Source organism: Castor canadensis, chromosome 1 (assembly GCF_047511655.1).
Source record: "Castor canadensis chromosome 1, mCasCan1.hap1v2, whole genome shotgun sequence".
NCBI classification, from domain to species: Eukaryota; Metazoa; Chordata; class Mammalia; order Rodentia; family Castoridae; genus Castor; species Castor canadensis.
Genome location: NC_133386.1, coordinates 177,723,870 through 177,747,814, shown reverse-complemented (window position 1 = coordinate 177,747,814; position 23,945 = coordinate 177,723,870). Strand labels below are relative to the sequence as shown.

General features: G+C 34.0%; 1 protein-coding gene across 5 annotated transcripts in view; it reads left to right on the top strand.

Moving 5' to 3' along the window:
* Positions 1–23,945, top strand: part of Lrrc4c (leucine rich repeat containing 4C) — a 1,195,224-nt gene that overhangs the window by 141,336 nt on the left and 1,029,943 nt on the right. For 3 of the 5 annotated variants that reach the window (XR_012436659.1, XM_074044630.1, XM_074044629.1), the window contains exon 2: positions 14,038–14,149. The exons of the other annotated variants lie outside the window; for them this stretch is intronic. The gene's annotated coding sequence lies outside the window, so the exon portion shown is untranslated. The remainder of the gene's footprint in view (positions 1–14,037; positions 14,150–23,945) is intronic. 5 annotated transcript variants of the gene reach the window in all.

Below are 23,945 nucleotides of genomic sequence, written 5' to 3'. Positions count from 1 at the left end.
TTGGTGCTGGGGATCAAATCCAGGGCCTTGGCTACCCTAGGCAAGCACTATATCACTGAGCTAACTTCCTAGCTCAGAGTCCTATTTCTTCTTTCTTGAAGTGATTTTGGGTTTTGAGGTTTTAATATTGGACAAAAGCCTGGGAAATGTGTATATAAGTAGTACATTCCAGTTTTGGAAACAAATGGGTATATTTGAGAATAATCCCAAAGCTAAGAATAACTCTAAGCTGGCTATAGGAACTGCCCTGGATTTTAGTCTTTTATTCCACCTTGAAGGTTGTTAATACTTGGAAACTGTTTTTTTCTGTTACATTCAGTGAGGGCAAGAGGAAATAATTGTGAAATAACCAATATCAATTTCTCTCATTCACCAGGTTCAAAACATGTGTGTGCTTGTGTTTATGCACCTGTGTACATACCTGAATATATATTGCCTTGCTTAAACATTAGTGACATTTTAAAATTAACTTGTAAATTATTAACACGTGTTCATTGTGAAATGTTTGTGAGGTTAAACTATATTCAGAAAAAAACTTCAGATTGTCTCTTCATTTGCTTCCTACCAACATTCTAATAGCTAATCACTATTAATAGTTCTGTATACCTCTTTCTAAGCCTTTACCATGCTTGTATCTACATGTATACTTACATCAGAGTATCATGCCATTTAGTTAATTTGTTCATTGAATAACATTCCTTAGGAGACACTTTTTATCTCATTATGATTATAATACAAACTTGTAGCAGGTAACCTTTTAAAAATACAGAAAAGAATGGAAATAAAGATCTGTGGTAGAGTAAACCCAAGACCTTGGGCTTAATCTTCTTCAGTACAAAGTTAAAACAGAACAACAACAACAAAAAAAAAACCATGAATATGAATAAGTACAAAGGAAAAAAAAAGGAAAGTACCTGTTGTTCATTACCAGGCTTTTCCTTATTTATATATTTGAATATTTGATTAGCATCATATACAGTGTATTTTAAGATTTTTCCTTTTAGGATGATTAAATCATTTCCCTTGGGGTCAAATGTTCCTCTACAACATGATATTTGCTGGTTAATTATTTTTTAAAAACACAATTTATTTAGCACATCCTCTATTGCTGGATATTCAAATTTTAATACATTTTCCAACATTTTAAGTAATGCTTATATAAATGTTATGCATAATTCTAATTATTAATGTTCTTTTGAGATTCCTTAAAATTGTTGATCTGAAATATGAAATTTGTAAGGTATAAGACATTTTACAAAATTTCACTCATGAAAAAAAAATTAAGAGATTCTCCTGGCAAGCAATCCAAAAGAACATCTGTTTGTGAAGAGATTGTTTTTGAACTTTGATATAGTACAGATCTCAACTGAAATGGCACATGAACCATGAAATGAACTGCGTTATGTAATTCAACCACTGACAACTATAGATAGTTAAAAATGGTCAACTGGCAATTATAGTTAACTATTAATTGCTCAAAATGACTTGGTAAGTCTCTAACACAAGATTATTAATTATAAAATATACTTATATTATATATAAAACACAATGTGTATAAAATGGATTTTTATGGCTTTTTACCACCTTTGTTATTTGTCTCCATAGCAATAAGAGAGACAGCTGATTGATATCCATTGTAGTAACAAACAACTTGAGATTCTTTTAAAGCAAAGTTTACAATTTTTGCTTATGTTTCTGTTTGTTATGGGCTCTCTATGGTTCTGCTCCACTCCATATTCATTTACTCTGGGAATGATGCTACAGGATTAGCCTATGTCTAAGAAACAACTAGTGTTGTGTCAAAGGGAAAAGAGGCTTAGTGCAATGGCCATCAGACTTGAACTCCTTAGGTGAGAAACACAATACTTCTTCAAAAGTCATTATCCAAAATGAGTCAAGTGCCCATTCCTCTCTTTGGTGGTGTGAAAATATATAATTGTTTCATAATACAAGCAACATGGTTAAACCTGACATCAGCACTGCTGTAAAGTTTAATTCTTTCCCAAGAAGCGGCAGCAAATATTTTTGACCAGAATGGAATCTAGCATATCCTGTTTCAAATGTGGAAACATTCTCTAACACAACCTAGTTATATTGCAATGCTACTGCATGCTCATAATTTTCTCCAAAGACTTCCACACCTTGCTCTAGAGATAATACACAAAATGAGTAAGTCCATATGAAGAAATCTCTGCAGTATTCAATATGCAAAGCACACAAACCTTTGCCTTGCCCACAAAGATTGTATAAATTATAATTACATTTCCATTTTATTCCTCATTGCTACTTTACAAATCATTACTTTGCAAGAAAGGTTTGTTTGATAACCTCTTGACCAAGTAGAAATTCCCTTCAAATTCCCCTCTTTCTACATGCATCCAGAAATGTCTTGTCAGTTTTGAGAACAGTAGGGAGAAATATTTTCTAGGTCTCTGTAATTTCTAGATTTTTAAGACATAATTTTCTAGATTACATGTTGATTAAAACCCATTCCTTTCTACAAATCCATTTCTATGGGTATTTTCTTTCTTATTATCAGGAGTAGCTCTAAATAGTGCTCTTATCGGCTTGGGGTATAGCTTAGTAGCAGAGTGCATGTCTACCCTTGAGCTTGGATTCTATCCCTAGGGTTACTAAACAAAGCCAAGGCTATTCTTTTTGACAAAATGTGACAACACTGAAATTTGGAGTTTTAATGCTCCATGTTTTGTAGAAAGGTTCTATAAAAGCCATTATTGAATGAAGAGAAGCATGAAGAAATTTTGCTGTATCTTAGAAGGCAAATAACTTAAGTATATTCAACATCATAGTACATTTGGTGTAATAGCTGAGTTTCATTTTTTATTTATCATCCCAGTCTGGTGTCTAAGCAAAAATTCTTCTAATTTCAGTGTCTGAAGTCAATTACATTCACGTTCAAATTCTTCTTCTTAAGTAGGGAATCAGACCTCTGGTTCTAATGCATAGACTGAACACTAGAAAATCTTAAGAACTTCATATTATGTTTTCATACCTTGCCATTGCTATCAGTGCAAATTATTTTCTCTTGTACATGCCATGCTTTCATAAAGGTAAACTGACTTTTACTTTTAATTTTAGTTTCAGTTAATACTTGGATGATAGAGGATAGCTTTATAATTCACTCTCTTATCTAGAGTTTTGCAAAGTTAGTGTTCTAGAATTTTCTACACCACTTGTTACTTAAGATCAAAAGATGATTTGTTTCTTTGCACTGCTATGCCATATTCTGCCTAGGGATGTGGAGAAACTAAGTTTGAGGATTTTAATGGCAGACTCCTTCCATCATCTTAGCCTAATGATGATACTTAATGGTCTTATGGTCTTGGTCTTAATGGTGATACTTTTCATTTCATTGGATTATGTGAAGGTCTTTTTACATTTTAAGCTGTGTCTGTAAACTTTGGTCTGGGGTCATTGAAGGTTGACTTTATCTACAGTAATGTAGTCTCTTTCAGAGGAATAATGTAATGGGTTAGAATGAGGGTAAAGATTTTTAAATGTCTCATTAAGTCTGATGTTGGAGGCTCACTTCTCTAATCCTACCTACTTATGAGGCTGAGATCTGTGCGACTGCAGTTCAAGGTCAGTCAAGGCAAAAAAGTTTGCAAGACCACATCTTAATTGCAAAAAGGTGGTGAGTACCTGTCATCTCAGCTATGGCAAGAAGGATAAAATAGAAGAATCACAATCAATCCAGGCTGTCCTTACTAAAAATTAGGACCCTGTCTCCAAATGAACCACAGGAAAATGGACTAAAGGTGTGACTCAAGTGGTAGACCTCATGTCCTGAGTTCAAACTCCAGTACTACCAAAAAAAAGTTTCATTATGTTCATATTGCATACTAATGTAGACAGTCATTATTGTGCTTCATTCTGGTGTCAGGGATGATGTGATGAGTATGTTTCAGATATATCCATGCTCTCTGACCTCTTTGAACTTGGAAGACATGTTTATGAGTTTGCCTACACATGAAAAGTATGATGTAGAAGCAAATACAATGATTATAAGTGCTATGTGGTAAGAATAGATGAATGCTGTATATGTCAATGGTTAATGGAGCCCCCATTAGAATACCTTGCTCACAAGTAATTCATTCACTGCAAACTCTCAGAAACTTTTTTAACTTTTTATTTGTTCCTTTGTGGCTATTCAAATTTCTTATTCTTGTATACCATCACAAATTTGAATGAAAGGATTAGGGTTGGCATCAGGATTGGTTACTATGTGCTGTGATCTCGCATGGTTTTCCTGGGATAGTACATAGAAGGAGGCAATTCTGGTGACTCTTCCTCTTGCTGTACATCCTTCAGCATTATCAGACAAAACTTCACTATATGACCTCATTTTTATTCTTACTTTCTTTGCTGAAAGACTCATCACCAAATTTAGTCACTTCAGATGTTAGCACTTCAATACATGATTTTAAGGACACAAAATTCATTTCATAGAATAATTCTTTAGAAGTTATAAAATTCTTAATCTCCCATGAGAGGTAAACTGGATTACAATTATTTTAAAGATAGGAAATAGATTAATATAAAGGCTACCACTTAAGGATTCAATTTTACTTGTATAAAATTCTATGAAAGTAACTTAAAGAATCAGGGAAATACTGTAAATAGGGTAGGGATGTGTTGAGAATTGGACTCTAAATACTGGACCAAAGTTCAGGTAGTGATAAATACCCAGGCAGAAACACAAATATATCACCGGACTAACAAATGATTTATAGTGGTTAAAATGTCTTAACAGTTTGTTTATCTTTTTCTCTTTGGCAATAATTATTGTTGAAAATAGCTTCAGGTATTTGAGGAAGGCTAGAAGTCTACTTACATTTTCATGAAGCTAGAAAATGCTCTATTGAGAAAGAGAGAACCCCCAAAATCTTTTTGTGAGTCAAATTTTTAGCCCTTTGCTTTCATTTTGGGATAAAATACCTTTTCTCTCATTCCATATCTCTTGTCTTATGGTTTGGTATGACTTGAGAATTCTATCCTTTCTAAAAAACAAAAACATGACACATTAAATACCATTTTGATATTACTCACTGTCAAACTGTCTATGTGATAAGTAGACCATGACCAACTTATTTAGCAAGATCTGTGGGTTTGCATTACACTTACCAGAATGGATGATGCCTTGTGCTAACGAAAACTTTTAGAAGGTTTTATTCCCTATCATTAATTTAATTCTCATTTTGTTGTTGCTATTGTTCACAGGACAAAGGAAATTAACCAAAATATCCATTAACCATATTCCTAGACTCTCCTGGAAGTGATCTTGTAACTAGAAAGTACACTGCCAGAGCTTCATTCACCCTTATGCTAATTTCATTCACTATTAGAGCGCATGTGTTGAGTTCCTGAGTGGTGTGTTCATTCCTAATCTTCCTTTGTTAAGGATCCCACCCCTTCCAAATTTTCAAAAACATATAATACCCAGTATTTTGGTACTTCTTCTTGGTGGATAATGGGTAGCCTGTTAATTGTCATTTAGAAGACTAAATGACAATTCCAAAAGCAAAGATTAGTATACTGGCCTAAACTGTAAGCTATCTTGTCTTAAAATAATACCATTTCTATTCTTTATTTGCACCTTTATTAGAACTGTCATTGGGAGATGCAAAATATAGCCCAAGCAAGTGAACTAAACAGAATTTTCTCAAAAAAAGAAATTCAAGTGGCCAAAAAACACATGAAAAAATGCTCACTATCCCTAGAAATAAAGGAAATGCAAATTAAAACCATACTAAGATTCTACCTCACCCCTGTTAGAATAGCCATCATTAGCAACACCACTAACTAACAACAGGTGTTGGAGAGGATGCGGGAAATATCTGCATATGAGGGAGAACATAAGAATTTTGGTCTTTTGAGCCAGGCTAACTTCAATCAGAATAATGTTCTCCAGTTCCATCCATTTACCTGCGAATGACAACATTTCATTCTTCTTCATGGCAGCAAAAATTCCATTGTGTATAAATACTACATTTTCTTGATCCATTTGTTGGTAGTAGAGCATCTTGGCTGTTTCCATAACTTGGCTATTGTGAACAGTGCTGCAATAAACATGGGTGTGCAGGTGCCTCTGAAGTAACCTGAGTCACATTCTTTTGGGTATATCCCCACGAGTGGTGTTGCTGGATCATATGGTAGATCTATGTTTAGATTTTTAAGAAGCCTCCAAATTTTTTTCCAGAGTGGTTGTACTAGTTTACATTCTCACCAGCAGTGTAAGAGGATAGATGGAATTACAGGTGTGTATCATAACAGCCAGTTTGATTTTCAAAAACTATAATCCTCCTGATTTCCACTTCCTGAGTTCTGGGATTATAGATGTGCACCACCATGCCTAGCATTAATTTTTTTTAATGAGTTCTTACTTAGCCTCTACCTCAATAGTAGATATTTGAAAATAAATCATATCATTCTTCTTAAAGGGTTTCATTACTGGTCTGTTTCTTATAGACTATGAATTAAAAAATGTTCTTTTTATCTAATTCCACACAAGAAGATAAATATGTATAAATCAAAGAGTAGACACATGGATGGAGGGATGAATGGGTGGGTGCAAAGATAAATTAAAACAATATGGGCTCATTGTCTGCTGTTCGTGTGTCTGACATTGTCCTAGGTACTAGATATTTAAGTTGTACCAACCAATGTAATTATTTTTCCTGGGTCCCCTTGCATTTATTCATTGTAAGCCCTATTAGTATAATCTGTCATTTGGTAAAAGAATATCAGCTTGCCAATTAAGTGGAACTAAATGTTGTATTAGAGTTTAATACTCTGCCTTCCCATGGACTAAATGTAACAAAATTTACTGGCCCAGATACCAACAGCTTCATGTTCACTCTTATTTGCAGATGGAATGGAATAGAAAGAATGAAATATGTGAATTGGTTTTATAAATAAGAAAGCATTGAAGGAAATCAATGGCATTAATAAATTGTGACTGAGGGTTAGTTTTCAACTCGTTTGTGTTCTAACTCCTTTCCTCAGGAATCTAGTAACATACCCTTAGCTTGTCTGAAAGTTCTGTGTTTTATTGATTGACTGTAAGAATGAGGGAAGATTTAGCACAGAATGAAAATGCAACTGTCTATGGGTAGCACTGAGGGAGACAAGTGCCTGGAGTAGAGAGGCTGGGCAATGAATTTTTCAATGGGGTTAATGAAGTGTGGTGTCAGTGGAAGTCAGTGGTAATTAGCACTGTGTGTCATGGGATGAGCTTGGGTGAGCTTGTCTTTTCACACTTCCCAGTGACCAGCAGCACAGGTGAAAGGTGAAGTGCTTTGTGTCACTCTCACTCTTTGGTAGGAAATATTACAGTTGTAAAAAAAAGTGGTGAAAATATATGAAAGAACAAGACAAAAACCTTTAGAACACAGAATGTTCATTACTTACTTTTATATAAGTGAACTCATTTCAATTTACAGTTCACTTTCATAGAACTGTTTCCACAGTTATAGCAATCACTCTTTTTATACTTATGATTATTTTATCATTACATAGGTAATTTGAGTATATGCAGTGAACTGGAAACAACAGAAAAGACTATAAAAGTTCTTCCGGTCAAAGATAATCATTGTTAATATTTTGGTATGTTTTCTACCAGACAGTTTTTTATGTGAAGGTTTTATTATTAATGATTGTAATCATTCTATATGTGCAATTTTATCTGATTTTCTATCTAACATTTGAGCAGTTTTCATGTGAATACAAATATAATGATTATGGAATAATCTGTTCAAAGCAGTGTTCTAAGGACACTATAAATTATGACACAAAGATTACAGCAATCTAAGTGATGGGTAACATCATTACGTTCATTTTGCGAGTGAGGAAATTGAGGCAGCTAAGGTAGTAAACACTAGAGTTGCCATTTAAAACCAGGTAATCTAGTTCCAGAATGTGTGCCTTTTTTACATTGACAGTAGACAAGTACTAAGCAAACTTTTTCTGTAAGGAACTAGATATACATATTTGAGGATTTGTTTATTTCACAATCTTTGTCACAACTACTCTATTCTGTCATTGTCACAAAGTGGCTCTGTGACCAATTGTAAATGAATGTGGCAGGTACATGTGAGAGCATTTCTGTGTTCCAATTAAACTTTATTTATGGACACTGAAATTTGAATTCAATATAAATTTTATAGGTCATATTGTTTTAATCTGTTATTTCAACCATTTAAAAATATAAAAAATTTTCTTAACTTTGGGGGCTCAACAAAAGCAGACCTCAGAAAATAATGTGTGGTTTCTTTATTAAACTTATGCATGTATTATTCACTAACCAGGCATATCCCCATTGGTTGTATATTTAGAATGTTTCAAACATACCAAGATAAATGGTGCTGTAATGAATACCCATGTAAACTGAGTTTCAACTATTTCTTAATATTTTCATGTTATGTTTCCAGACTTGTTCTAGTCAGAAGACATGAATATTAACCACGAATTTACTGTAAAACAATTAAATATTCAAGATTTATAAATGTTTTGTAATTGCTATTGTTGACCAGATACTGAAATAATGTATTTGAAATAATGGGAAATAACATAAAGGTAATATTTTAAAATATAAGAGGACCATATTTAAGATGAGCTAAGGCAATCTTTTGTTCTCCTTTGAAATATTTAATAAAACTTATGTGAGGAATTTTATTAAACTTCTACTTGAGCTCTCAGAATGCCAGTGTTACATTTAAAGATGATAAACCACTGATGAGTGATGAAATTAATTAATTTCATAAGTTTTCTAAATTTTTCCTGTTAGACAATTCATCCCCCTACCCCGACCCCATTGGTTCAGCTTTTAGATTTCTTAGAAACTAGTCAGGTAAGAATATGTTAGTTACTTTGGTTGCTGCTTTTAAAACCCAGGTACAAATGAAAAAGACAGGCTGAAGACTGCCTGACTGGACAGTGGTGGGCGCAGCTTTGCCTGCTTGTTTGGGTCCTATGGAAGACTAGGTTTAGCTTCCCATATCTGTAGTCCCAGCCCCTGTTAGAGACCACACATAATTGTTCAGCATTGTGTTCTACGTGAACTCTTATCCCTTGGTTTTACTGCTGCTCAATGTGAGGAGACACCAGGAATCAAGTGAGGAATGACTTATGCGAGTAGGTGGACACCACCAGGCATTCATCCCAAAATTACCCTAAACCTGTTAGGAATACTGCCTTCACCTAGATTCAGGGTTCTGAAGCAAGGAAGATTTAAGGATCATAGCTATCCGCTATCTGGTTCTTCTCCCTTTGTGAACTGGTGGATACACACATCAAAATGATGTATCAAGTGATTTTAAATTGAAACTGCTACCCTTGCAGTGAAACTCCCTGTTACTATTAATGTATGAAAATAAAAAATTACCATCCAATGTTTGATGATGGAATTTTAATCCATGCAGGGATTTTCTTCTACCCCCTCTGATTTCTCAGTAAGTTGGTACTATCTGATTTGACTGCCTTCACACTTTATAACTATGATTTCAGATGGAAAATTAATCTCACTTGAACCTCAAAATAAGTGATTTTTCACTTTTCATAGCATACTTCAAATATCATTCTAGTGAATAGATAATACATTTTCCATAAATGGTAAAAAAAAAACCACCAAAACTAAAACAACAACAACAAAAAAAACTAGAGATTTCCTTTTGCATGACCACTTTAGCTCCTATACATCCATACCTCACATTCTAAAACACTCATCATTGGTTTGAAAAAGATTTAACCTCACTCAATTTTTCTGAGATAAATGAACTACCTCACTGCTTCCATGTTTGTCCCTATCACACCCTGAAAAAATTTCCATTATAATATTTGTATTGTATTTATTGCAATTGTTCTTGGTATTTTCAATTCTGAGTATAAAAACCATAAAATAAAGTTTATTGGATGGACATAATGTGTGTCACCAAAAATAGAACAAGTATCTCTCAACTCAGGCTGCATATGAAAATCATTTGGAAATTTTCTTAAAATACCAGTATCCAAGTTATAGCTAGAATGGATTATATCAGAAGCTTTGGGAACAAGACTTAGATATTGGTAATTTCAGATCCTCTCCCCAAGGTGATTCTGATGTGTAGCAGGTTTGAGATCCACTGGGCAAAGCCAGAGTCAGGAAACTTGCTCCCAGATCCAGCTGTGAAATTCTTCTCTGACATAATCATGCCATTCTTTTTTTTTTTTCTCATCCAGTAACAAGCCAAGTGTATCGTTTTGAGACTCATCTCCAGCCTTATTTGACGTTCTGCCCATTTCTAACGGAAGACTGAGCACTGTGCAGTCTATTTCCAGAGCTGCCATGAATATTTATACATTGCCTGCATCTTTACAAATTAGAGAGCAGCAAGATGAATGAGAGTAGTGAATCAGAGAAGACACACAGTGTGATGCGGGCAAAAATTTACTATCTCATTTCTATTTTAAACTTGATGACTCAGAGAAGGAGGCAGTCCACATCCATTTCAGTAAATTCCTTAATGCTTTCCAGCATGGCACTTTGGATTTTAGCACTTCTGGATGTGGGGGTGATGTGATTTATCCCCAGGAAGAATATGCATTATAAGTTTATATGTGTAAGTATGCACGAGAAAGAAGGTATTTAAGTGAGGTTATTTCAAAATAAAATGGAAAGAAAGAAATTACTAGGGTAATTGTTAATTACTTTCTTTAAGCTTCATTTTCTATGTTGTCTTAGTGATGGGGATGTACCTCCGACCTCAAATGAATAATTCTTAAGTCTGACAAAATGCTATTTGTTTCTAAATTGATTTTTAATGTCTTTGGTTTGCATTTTTCTCACTTAGTTAGCTTTCCAACAATTATTCATTAGATTTTCCTGCCTCTCCATCTTTCTCATGTTCAAGTTCAAAATAGATTTTATAGGAGACAAGTGTCAAGATTTATTATGGTAGTGTTGCAGTTTGACATTTCTGTACCAGAAGGGCTTGGAGAGAACAATAATTAATGCATAATTTTATCTTAGTCTTTGATTATCTGGCAAATGTGGAACCATTTAAAAACTGCATAGCATGGCATAAAATGCAGCAAAATGTCCCATAACATTATCTACAGACCTATATCATAAACACAATGATGAATGCAAAGTAATTTCATCAGACACAAGGTATAAAGTGGGTTGAACATGACCTGTGGTAGTCTCAGATTGTATTATTAATTTCAGGTTTTTGCTTAAAAACATACATATGAATAATGAACACAAAGTTACAAATTAGTCTTCTGGGCAAGAACATAGTTACTTACCCAGTAATAGAGAAAAACACCCTATTTTGCTCCTTACTATGTAACTACTTAACCAGTTCTAGCGAACACTTTTTCTCTGCTTTCTTAAGAAATGATGGTACCCTTCTTATGTGTCCATGTTGCACATTTTTTGCCACATACAGTGAATGATGGAGTCTGGCTTTCCTAATGAGAATTTAAGTCTCATTAATTGTCATTTAATTTGGCATGTCTTCATTCATCAAATAAATACGGTGTCCATACCTTACAGAAAGCACCAAACGACGCATTGAAGTTAAGTTCTTGCTTTTCTAGAACTTACAGTCTAGTGGAGACACAGGTAAAAATTAGAAGAAAACATAGTATAAAATAATCACTGCAAACCATGAGAAATACTATGCTCTTTATGTATCAGGAATTATAATAGCATTAAACAGGGAAACCAGCCTTAAATTGAGAGGTGAGAGGAAACAATGCATCATCTTTGAGGACATAAAGTTTGAGTTCAAATTTGAAGAAATATAAGATCTTTTATGGTCACACTAAGGGAAGGGTTTAACTAATTATTTCAGCGAGCTTTATTTTATATATCAAAGACCTCAGAGTTCTATAGTGAGCAACATTATACACATTTTATGTTAGTAATTAAAGATATTTATTCCAGTTCTGATGCTCAAGGAGACAGCTGGTCACCAACGCTTTGAACCAATTTACTGTATGACCAAATGGAAAATGACATAGGTCTGGTCCCTGGAAGCAGAGGCTGAAATGAATATTCTAGTTCAAATAATTTATTAAGGTAATGGTCTCAGAGGAAGGTGAGTGGGGGAGAGGGCAGAAAAGTACAGGCCAAAAGGAGGTAAAAAGTGAGCTCAGCCAGAGTTCAGCTTTAAGCTGACTTGGGAGAAGTCTTTTAGTTTGAATTGCACCACAAAATTGGAGAAAAAGAAGTTGTCCTCTTGTATCAATCCCAGGAATTTATTCTCTCTTTCCCTCTCCCTCTCCTTCTTTCTCTCTCTTCCCTCTCCATCTGTTTGTGTCTGTCTCAGTCTCTCGCTCTCTCTCTGTACCCCAAGCTGGCCTTGTACTTGCAAGTCTCCTGTCTCAGCCTCCTAAAGTTTGGGATTACAATCGTGCACTACCACACGCTGCTTCCCCAGGTTATTCTGATGCAGGCTATCCTTTAAGAAGAGCTGTGCAACAAGAGGCATGCATGTAAAACAGCTGGCTGAAAGTTCACATTACTCATTAACTTGAAAGACATCAACAAAAGAAGAGACAAAATGAGCTAAGTTTCTAGTTCTCTAAAATAATCCATATAACTGAAGGTAGAAGTTGAAATGTTTTAAATGCATTTGAAGGTACTGGATTGTTACTCATATTCTCTGAGAAAACTTAATTGAAGCTGAAGTCTAGCTCAGCCATCAGCATCTAGACCTCCACAATAGATCTCACTTAACCAATGTGCTCTTGGTGAACTGGCCTGGTAAGTAAGTCCAAACAATAAGGAAGTTTACTGGTACAGGATGAGAATGGCCAACTATAGGGAGAGGGATGATTAATCATCCATCCTTACTTTTGACAGCTGGTATGGAGATATATTTCCCAATATTATACTTCTTTTAGAAGTTCTAGATGTTTGCAAAAAATAAAACACCCAAATATTTATTTTGAAAACTGTGTCTGAACTCCAGTGTGAATTAAAAAATTGAGTATAACTTCAAATGATATTCCATTTTCATAGAAACATTAATTGTAGAAAAATTCTTTGTCAGCAATTTAATGATTTAAGGATTGTATAGAGAATCATGTTTTTTGAATGCTTTGTTATTTGATATTTCAGCATTTACTTTACTTTTTTAATGTAGGAAGTTTGGGGGTATAAGTACCACCCAAAGAACACAAATATTCATTCACCAAATATGTATAAGCTGTCTAGTATGTGCAGAAACTTTTGTGAGTTGCCGTGGAGTCAGATGCAAACTGAATGGATATGGTTGCAGTTCTCAAAATCCTTAACCTTTATTTCAGTTCCTTGTTGTTACTATAATAAGCATTATAAATTTAGGGACTTAAAAGGAAATAATACATTACGTTTAATTTCTGAAGTTCAGAAATCTGAAATGAATTTCACTTGGCTGAAATGGAGATGTCAGCCAGGTTGTGTTTTTCCTAGAGTCTTCAGAATACCATTTTCCTTGCTTTTTCTAGCCTCAAAAGCTGCCTGCATTTCTATGGCTTGTAGCCTCACATCACTGTGACATCTGCTTCTATGACCCTCATATCTTTCTTTCACTCTTCTTCCTCCTTTTTCCTTATACAGATTGTTCTCATTGCATTTAATCTACCAGGATAATCCAAGATAAACTTTTGTGTCAAGATCCTTAGTTTAATCTCATCTGCAAGATCCTTTTTGCCATAGAATATAATATATCCTGTCATAGGTTTTAAGGATTAGTATATTTTGGAGGCAGGGATATTATTTTTGACTACCATATTGTTTAGTGGAAAGGAGAGTGATTTTAAAAATTATCATGAAAATAACTGTATCATTATAAATGTTGACGTCTGCCATGAAGGAACTATAGATTATTCATTAATTATTTGGAAAAAATTAATTCGATTTTGATAAAGTTAAATTTAAACTGACATAAAGAAAATCAAGAGTTTTAAAGTTGAAAAACATAAGGAAGGGTATTTGAAACAAGGACCAGTGCCAACAACCTAAGATAAAAATGACATTGTGTGTTCCAGGAACTAAAATATGGAGTGGTCATGCTATATAGATGCTACTAGAAGACAGAGAAACCTGGGGAATTTCTAGAGGTAATGAGGTGCCAGTTCACCTGACTTTTTATCTGCATAGGTAAGAAAGGACACTTTTCATGATAATTATGTTAATTTTTATTTTGAGATATGGTGAATTTTGCCATGAATAATGTCCTTCTTTTCATCTTCACTGCCGTCTTTGTTACAGCTAAATTTGTGTGCCATCTGCATTAGGTGGATAAAATACTATGCTGGTTCATATTTTTTGGTTGGTTCATATTTTAAGCCTGCAATTTTCCTTTGCACACACTTATTTTTTTTTCCTTATTCTTTCACCCTCTGTTTTAAATATAACATTTTATTATAGGCTTGACATGTTTTTTCTTAGTATATGAATTTTCATAAAAGTTATTCTGTCACTTCCCAATCTTTAATGGTTTTATGTGTAGGTTTATAGATTTTTTCTATATATGTATGTATTTATAGAGAAGATGATACTTCACATGCTCTTTGTTGACTGAATTTTTTTCTGCATAATAAGTAGTGAACAACTTCTTATAACAATTTCTTATTATATTAGTATTTCTGATTTCATAGGCGTGATTTTAATAATGTACAATGACTAAGGTGAGAATGTCATTCCCCATCCTTTAATATAACAAACAGTGTGGCAGTGAGCATTCTTGTACTATCCTTACAGAATTCATTATGTCTTCCCTTGGGATAAATTCCTAACAGTGTAACTATTGAGCCAAAGGCCATTTTTGTTCCATTTCTAATTTATGCTATCTTGACAAATTTTATACTCCCAGTGCGATGCCTTAAAATAATTCTAAGCAAGGCAGGCTAATTAATTTAAGAAGAAAACATGAAAATTTGCCCCACTCTTCTGCTTTTGCATATGAATGGGCCATAATGATGGGAAGCAATCACTCACAGAATAATTATAGTTATTTTGCTTTTTTTAAAATAAGAGTGGCAAACACCTCTATTTAGGTAAATGGTATTGCCTGTCACTCAATATTTAGACCAAAAATCTAGACATCATCCTTCTTTTCTCTTTCTCATTCTCCACATCTGGTTCATTATCAAACCTTATATAATCTAACTGCTTCTTACCCTCCCATCGCGGCTCCTGCCCTTGTCCAACTCACCATCGTTGGACCACAGCAATGACATTGCTGATCCTCATCTTTGGCCCTTGATCCTGTTCAAATCAGTCTCAACACAGAAGCTTTCAACATGTTAGCCATGAAGTTTTAATCAGTTGTAAAGAATGAAATTATGAAATTTTCAGGAAAATGATTGTAAGTGGAGATCCTCATGTTGAGTGAAATAAGCTGGACTCAAAAGACAAATATTGCATGTTTCCTTTCATATCTGGAAACTAATTTGAAGAAAAATGACACAAAAGTAGAAGGTGGACTATTTGGGAAGAGAAAGAGACTATCAAGAGGGAGAAGGAGAGTAAAAGGCTTATGAAGGGTGAATATGGTCAAAGCACACTATGTATATGTACAAAATGTCATTATAAAACCCATTAAATGTTATTTAAAAAGACCTTAACAGAAAAAAATTTTTTAGTCAAGTCACATCACTCCACTATTCAAAACCATGTTTTAGATTTCCTTCTGATATTCCTTCTAAAGGCTTGCAAATTCTCAGGCTTGTTATCTCTTCCAATCAGATCACTCTTCTCACTTCTCTTCCTCTCACTCACTCCTCTACAGCCACCTCAGGCTCCTTGCTGTTTCCTTAATATGCTATGCATGCCTCCAGGCCAGTGAATTTGTATTTCCTTTCACCATACCTGTCTCTCTTTCCCCAACTACCTATAGGCTTACAAGCTCACATTTCCAGATCTCTGTTTAACTGTCTGCATCTTACTATCCCTCTAAATCCCCTTATCTACTTTACTTCTTATTTTCTTGTTAAAAGTTTGATGGAGGTGAGATATGATTTGTATGCCAAAAAGGACATATTTAATATATGTACTTTGATGAATTTGGAGATAGGAATTATGGCTGTGATTCCATCACCTAGACCAATGTATTAAACATACTCATCACCTCCAAATTTTCCTAGTGTTCTGCTTTGGTCAGTTTTGTGGTAGGAACACTTGACATGAGCATTCCATTGTGAATATATTTTAAACTTTGCAATCATATTGTTAACTGTAGGCATGTTGTAGAGCAGATCTCTGGAAGTTATTCATCTTGTGTAACTGAAACTTTGTACCAGTGTGCAGCAACTCCCCATTTACCTCTTACTCCAATCCTGGGAACCCAGCATTATGTTCTTTGCTTCTTTAAATTGACTTTTTTAGATATCTCACATAAGAGGAATCATGCCATATTTGTATTTCTATAACTGGCTTATTCAGTTACCATAACATTCTCCCAGGTTCATCCATGTTGTTGCGAATGGCAAGATTTCCTCTTTTTTTTAAGGTTGAATAGCATCAAATTGCATGGAAGGACTACATTTTCTTTATCCATTCATCTGTCAATGAACATCTAGTTTGCTTCCATGTCTTGACTATTGTGAATATTGCTTCAATGACTATGGGAGTCCCACTATGTCAAGAGACTGACTTCACTTTTGAGGTAATATATGCCCAGAAATGGTATTGCTGCATCTCATTATAGTTAAATATTTAAGTTTTTGAGGAGCCTCCATATCAATTTCCATAGCAGTTGCTATATTCCCACCAATGGTGCAGAAGAGATTCAAATTTCTTCACATCCATACAAACGTTTGATAAGTTTTTCTTTTTGTCAATAGTTCTTACTGACCAAAATTGTTTTCTAGCTATTGATATCTGTATGTATTACCTATTATTTATTTCCTTCACTAGGATCTGAGTCCTTGTAAGGAAAATACTTTACTTATATTGTTTGACCAGTTAATGATTCATAGAATGTCACATTAAATATTATTGAATATATATATATAATACTACATATTATATACACATATATATTATTTATGTATGAACCAAGCTTCAAACTAAAAATGAGGAGTGGTCAGTTTCTGATCACTAATTTCCTTATGTAGTTGATCACAAATATACTTGGGAACTGAATAATCTTGAGTCCTGCTTTTGATTTTTGAATAATGATTTAGGAGGCAAATGCATCAAAATTGTCAAGTGTGCTGTGAATGAGCAAAAATCAGGCATGGGAAGGTGAGTGTCAGGTGAAATTTTACCACTTTTCTTGAGAGGTGGAGACTCAGGAAAACCCTTATTTTCTCAAGAGATTAGATTCATCTAATTATTTTAGAACATTATTTCAGCATGTTCCTTTTTACAAGTGCTATGAAATATGGTGTATGTCTCATCCACAAACTACACTAGGTAACATGGTTTGAAAAGGCTTTCCAAGTGTGTGGTAATTTTGTGTTCTAGGAGATGACAGTTTTCTTACTTTGTAATATCTTATTCAATTTATCTTAAATATAATCTTCTTCTCTATGCTGATTTAAAATTCTCCCATCTGAGATGGGAAATAGGCACCTGAGGCCCTATTTCATTGCAAGTTTGATGGAGATCAGAGGCATGTTTTGAGGAATGCTAAACGTAGCCCTGGATAATTTTGTACAGAAGCCAGAGGAGGTCTGCATCAGTTCTTAGCCACCCACAATGTTAATTAAATTTACCCATGTGAAAAGCAAACACCCACCCCAGTTATTTTGAGCTAACTTATTGAAACACTGATTGGATGCTTCTTTATCCCAGCACTTCCTCCACCCAAAACCCATAGAACTCAATAGCATTACCACAAGGCCAAAGTAAACCATTGTTCCATTTGGAAATACCTAAGAGGATTTCTAAAAAACTAGGACATTTTAAAAATCACCAGTGTACTTTCTATGGTATATTTGCAGTGTTGTCTGATGACATTTCTTTTCCTTATATTTTTTTCTCTGTGAGGTAGAGTTAGTAAAAGAATTGTGTTCTGGAGTCAGGTAGATCTAGGTTAAGTTAAAGTTCCATTTTCCTATTTACATGACTTTAGGAATAACATTATCCTGTCTACATCATATGAAAGAGAAAGGATAAAATCTACTGCACAGATTTTGAGTGGAAATAAAATATCAAACTATAAAGAAGATAATTAAGCATGTAGTGCTGGTTTAATGATTTTCATTCTTTCTTCTCTACCTCTCTTTCTTTTGAGACATGATAATGTTTTTCTTTCATTCATTAAAAATTTAGATGAGCATCTACTGTGTTTCAAATACTGGAGCTATAAAAGAGAAATGATTTTAAGTAAATCAATCACTGTTTTCATGGCACTTATGTTCTAGTGGACAAAGAGAAGAATCATGTATACTAATAAGGTCAATTTAGATTGCGATACTTATCTTGACATTACCAACAGGAACTGGTAATGAAAAATCCTATAGTAAGTCATCTTCTTTAATACAAAAGCATCTTCATTATTTAAAAAACTTCTGTAGACAAGGAAATAATTAACAATGGCATATGTTCAGAGTGAAGTTCTGTACTTGAATGAAGTAAATTTTTTGATGAGACATTTATTTGCAGTTGTCATTTCCCAGGTGATGATAGCAATTAGTATTTATTGAGTTTCTAGTATTTGTTGAAGTTCTATGCAATAGCTTCTATATCTGTCAAGTCTAATTTTTGTATTATTCTCTGGATATAGTATTAAAAATTGCATTTTAAAGAAACAGAAAGATTCAGCCAGCCACCCATTAAATGCTTATTATTATATAAAAACAGGTTTATAAATTTAGCCATCAGTTACTTATCAATAAAGCTATGGTTTGTGCTTAATGCTGTCTGAGTCAAGGCTTGTCTATGATTTTGGGTTATCATAACTTGACCTAAATGATTAGCTCACAGTCATATTGATGGAGATGGAGCAGTTATTTTATATTTGGATGCTAAAGGCCACAGTTGGTCAGAAAAAATGACACTGGAGACATTCGGAAGTCTCTAAAGCATTTATGCCATTGTTCATATGAAACAGGATGGGAGAGGAGTAGAGAAAAAGTCACTGTTTTCATTTTTCCTTGATTTTTCTCAGGAAAATCAGCATGCTTCAGTAATTCTTAAAATTGGCACAGGAGAGACAGACAATGATAATTGACCATGTCATCTTCCCTCTTCATGTAGTCTCTCTCTTCAATCCAGACTGCCTTCTCCCTGGCGGTCAATGGCTGACATTCTGACTTGAGCCCAGTCATTAAACACTAATTAGATTGGCGCTTTGCTCTCCTTTCTAGTTCAAGTTTTAATAAACTGGTAGTCCCTTCTCTGTGTGTGTCCTTTGCTTGAAATCCCAGATAGGGTCATCCCCTTCTCTTTTCTGTGACTTGAACTCTCAGGTTCAATGTGTTCAGGCTATGGCAAAGGCAATAGAGATGAAAGATGGTAAGAAACAAAGAACCTGGAGTAATGGACATGCTTCTTAGGAGGAAAAGAAAGAAAGAAAGAAAGAAAGAAAGAAACAAATAAATAAATGAAGCTGGAACTGCTTTTCTGACACTGCCCTTTGTTTTTTACAGAGTGCTTCAGATCTTACACAGTGATATTTGCTCTTTAAAAATCTAGTGGCAAAGTCTTTGGGCTTAATTTGAAAGTACTTTTGGATTAGTCACTTTGATATTGCTTTATCTTTTTTCTGCATGATATCATCAGGCTTTAAACTCTGCTGCCTACCCTGTCATATTAGCTTACCCTAAAAATCTGGCTCCAAAGTATGCTTCCTTTGGATTAATAAAGAAAATTAATGATTCACATGTTGGCTATGATTAGCGCTGTCCATACAACACTTGGAAGAGAGAAAACAGCCAAGTTCTTTGTAAGACTTTAGATTTTGTGCATTCATGACTGTGAATATTTTGTCTTCTTTTTTCTTCAGCTACCTAAGATAATATCAACAATTACCAGAAAAGCATTACACTGTTTTCTTTTTCAAAATAAAAATCTTACTGTTATAAGTTATTTATTGATCGTAGCCCAAAGTATGCAATAGTTATTATTATCCAGGTATTATTTGCATATATTGAAAGCAATATTTATAAAACAAAATGATTTATTAACAGTGGGTATGAGAGAAAATGTGTTTATGTGAATCAAAGAACAAATTTTAGTCCAAAAAAATTCTAATGTCTACTATTTACTATGCAATGTGATATGAAAAACTTAAAGACAGAGGGATGATAGCTTCCTATGTTTGCTGTCTAATTTATGAAGCATGTAATCATTACTGAAAGTATACTCTGAACTATTTTATTAGTTGTCTGTCACTTTGTAACAGTGTTAGCACAGAGATAGCTACTTAAATCAATACACATTTATTATCTCACAATTTCTGTGAATCCCTAATCTAGGTGCAGTTTAGTTGGGTCTTGTGCTCAGGTCCTCTCACAAGGTTGTAATGGAGGTATAGGCCAGGGCCAAGGATTCTTCTAAGGTTCAGTTAGTGAATGACTTCTTTCCAAATTTTGATGGGATTGTGAGGAAGGCTCACATCTAAGAGTAAAAGGAAAGGGTGTAGGAGGGTAAATAGGGCAGAAATACTATGTACTCATGTATTTAAATGGAAAAATGAAACCTGTTGAAACTATTCCAGGAACGGGGGTAGGGAAAATAAAGGAGGATAATGGAGGGGGGAATTCAAGTATGATATGTTTAAAGAAATTTTGTAAATGTCACAATGCACTCATAGTACAATAAAAAATAAAGCAATTCATCCTTAAAGCTACAAAATTGGATAATTGCATCATGAGAACTGCTTTCCATACATGTTGTCAATTTCCATATATGTCAGGGACACTCTTCGGATAGTTATACTAATAAGGTTTTTCCTTATAATCCATAAACAATACAAGGGGATACTGTTAGAATCTATGTAATATACTGCAGATTTCAGAAATAAATGCTTGTCTACACAGTGACATGGAAAGGGCAAGCTCTCAGTCACCTTAGAATGAAGTAGTGACTGCAGGCGGGTGGGCAAACATTTAAAGATCACAATTTGTGGTTAGAAGAAACATTTGTATATTATTTATATTACTACTGCTCCTCTTACTAATGTTAATAGCTAAAACTGTGAAATAGTAACATTATTTGCAGCATTCTAATTAAACATTTGCTATCTTTTATAAGGCCCAATGATGAGGAGTACTAATGGTATCGTTCTTTCCAAAAAGAACTGAGATTTAGTTTGTGAAACACACCTGAGATAATACAGTAAGCAAAAGGAGATTTGTGATTCTAAATACCTTTTAAAACAAATACACCCCCACACATATAATGTAGACCTGTGTCATGCCAAAAATGAGAACTTTGACATGAATTTAAAAAAAATCCTTCAGGAAGACTTTGTGGCAGACTCCAAAGGTGGTGCTGTTATCAGTAATGGAACTTACATAGCAATCATAAGTTTGTACCAATTACTGATCAGCAGGCATTGTGACAGGCACTTTATTTTTTGTATTTGTAACAGAGGAGGCTGAGGTTTGAGGTATTATCTCTTCTCTGTATTCTGAGTCATTTTTATGTGACTTCAAAGTTATTCACATTCATTTCACCATACCAGTTTAACTAACCCTTCTAAATGCTACCCATTTTTATTGGTAGCAAGGAAGGAAAAGGAAATTTCAACAAACTTGTAGGCATAGTGACTTGGGATAAAAATTCCCTTACTGGATTCACATATAGACCAGATATTATGTCATTTGAAAGATGTTCTGAATATATTCTAATAAATTGAAGAGAGAAAGCATTCTTCTCTTTCATATTTCTCAGTGTAAAAGTAGTATCTGCTAACAGTCAGATAGTACCGCCTTAAGTGCTGAAGGAAATGCAGAATGAAAGCCAAGAACAAATGGAATTCTAGATCCAGTCCAGTACATGCTGAGTGCATTAGTCTTTGTGAATTGTTTACTGAATTATTTTATATATTGCTCTGTACAGCACTTACATTGTTGAGCAGAAACAGTAATCCACTTTCTTTCCCAAGAGGTGAAATTCTCCTTGAACTAACACAACAGCATGCATATATTTCATATCAATCATTTTTCATTTGGTTGTGCACTTGCCTAAATTAGATCATTATTAAGCACAGAGAAAACAAGAGAAGGGAGACTTGTTTCTACAAGCCGCTGAAAGGGAGACTGACTTTGGCACCAAAAGAAGTCAATTATTTGCATTTTGCTATTTGGGGCTTAAAGCAAGAGCTTCAAATTACATTAAGAGGATTTTTAAATCAAGATAAAGCTTTGTCTTAAGCATCTCTCTCTTTAGGGATGAATTATGAGAGAATCAGTAGAGTATTAAAGAACACCCAATCATATTTTATTTCTATTTAATTTTTTCTGTTTGCCTCTCATTTCAATTGCTCTGTCACGTTTATTCATTGTGAATAAATGCAATAAATACAACTTTCAAGTTTTCGTATTCCCTTTGTTTCTTTGGGCAGGTCTTCTTTCCCCACAAGAATAAAGTCTAGGTAAAGTTAGGACTATAAATTTTGTTGGGTTTATGCTTAGCTACAGCCATAAAATTTTTTCGAACTGAAAGGGAGTCAGACAAAATAGCCTGATTCTTATCCTCAAAAACTGCAGATATTGATAATGTTTGTAATGCAGCCCTGCAAAACACCATATCTCAACAAAATTATATAGTGTCAGGAATCTAAACCCTATGACAAAGACTGTTTTTTCTTGGCTAATTAAAATGAGTATCATGTTTAATAAATATTATAATTTCCCCATATATGTCTCTTAATAATTTAACTCTTCATGGTTAGTGATGTTAGTAAATTCATGATAACATGGAAGAGATTAATTAAAGAGAAACTAAACAAAGCTTTTCTTAATACTGTAATGCTGTTGGTTTGCATAATAAAGCAAGAATAGGAAGCTTTATCATTTTCTTCAACTCTCCAGCTATTATGAGAAATAATCAAGTAAAAAAAATAGTAATTGATGTTTTCTCAGGTACTGTGTTGCATCTCATAAACCACACCTTGGGATTTATATTATAAAATAAATGATTACCATAGAATATAATTAACGTAAAAAATAAAGAACTAAGCCTACTACACCACTGCTTTCAAAAACAATAGTGATAACAGTATTTTTAGGAAGGTAAGTGATGCTGAAAGCAAATGGGAGATTTTTGTCGAGTCCCTTCCAATATTATTCGCAACTCACTTGGGGAAGTTTGAGTGTAAGAGTGACCACTCTCCTGTGAGCTAAGATAGACCTACTCTAGAATCTAATATATTAAGTAAAGATTGAATGTCCTACATAATTTCATTATGCTGATGAGAAAAATATAATGTCGCTATTTATTTTTTGGCAGCTAGGTTTATCTCTTCTTCTTCCTCTTTCTGTTTCTTTCCTTGTTTCTTATTCTTCTCTTAGTAAGCCTAGTTTTTAATGATTAAGTTAAATTAACAAAGCTCTCTAGGTTTCTGGTTTTATGCAGTGTTCTATGAAATTCCCAAGACATAACCATTTTTCTCTGCTTTGAAGGCAAAATTCTTCACTTATCTGAATGATCCTGATCTCTTCCCACAATCTTCCTCCCTCATTTCCACCAATAAGCCGCAGTTTTAACCAGCATAGTCTTCTCTGATATAGAGGCTGCTTTAAGTGTTTGCTATGTGCTTTACTGGGACATGGCTTTAAATTTTTTATTTTCTTCACCTTCAAAATGGGCAGAATAACATTTTTTAAGTTAGAGGGTTATTATGTGTGATTAGATGTCATGTAAAAAAGAATATCACATAGCCCAAATTATCAAATATGAGCCATTATGATGGTGCCAAGTTCATTACTATTTTAAAGGTGTTTGACTATGGTTTGATTATTCTTCCTATTAATTCCTTAGTTCATAAAGTTTCTTC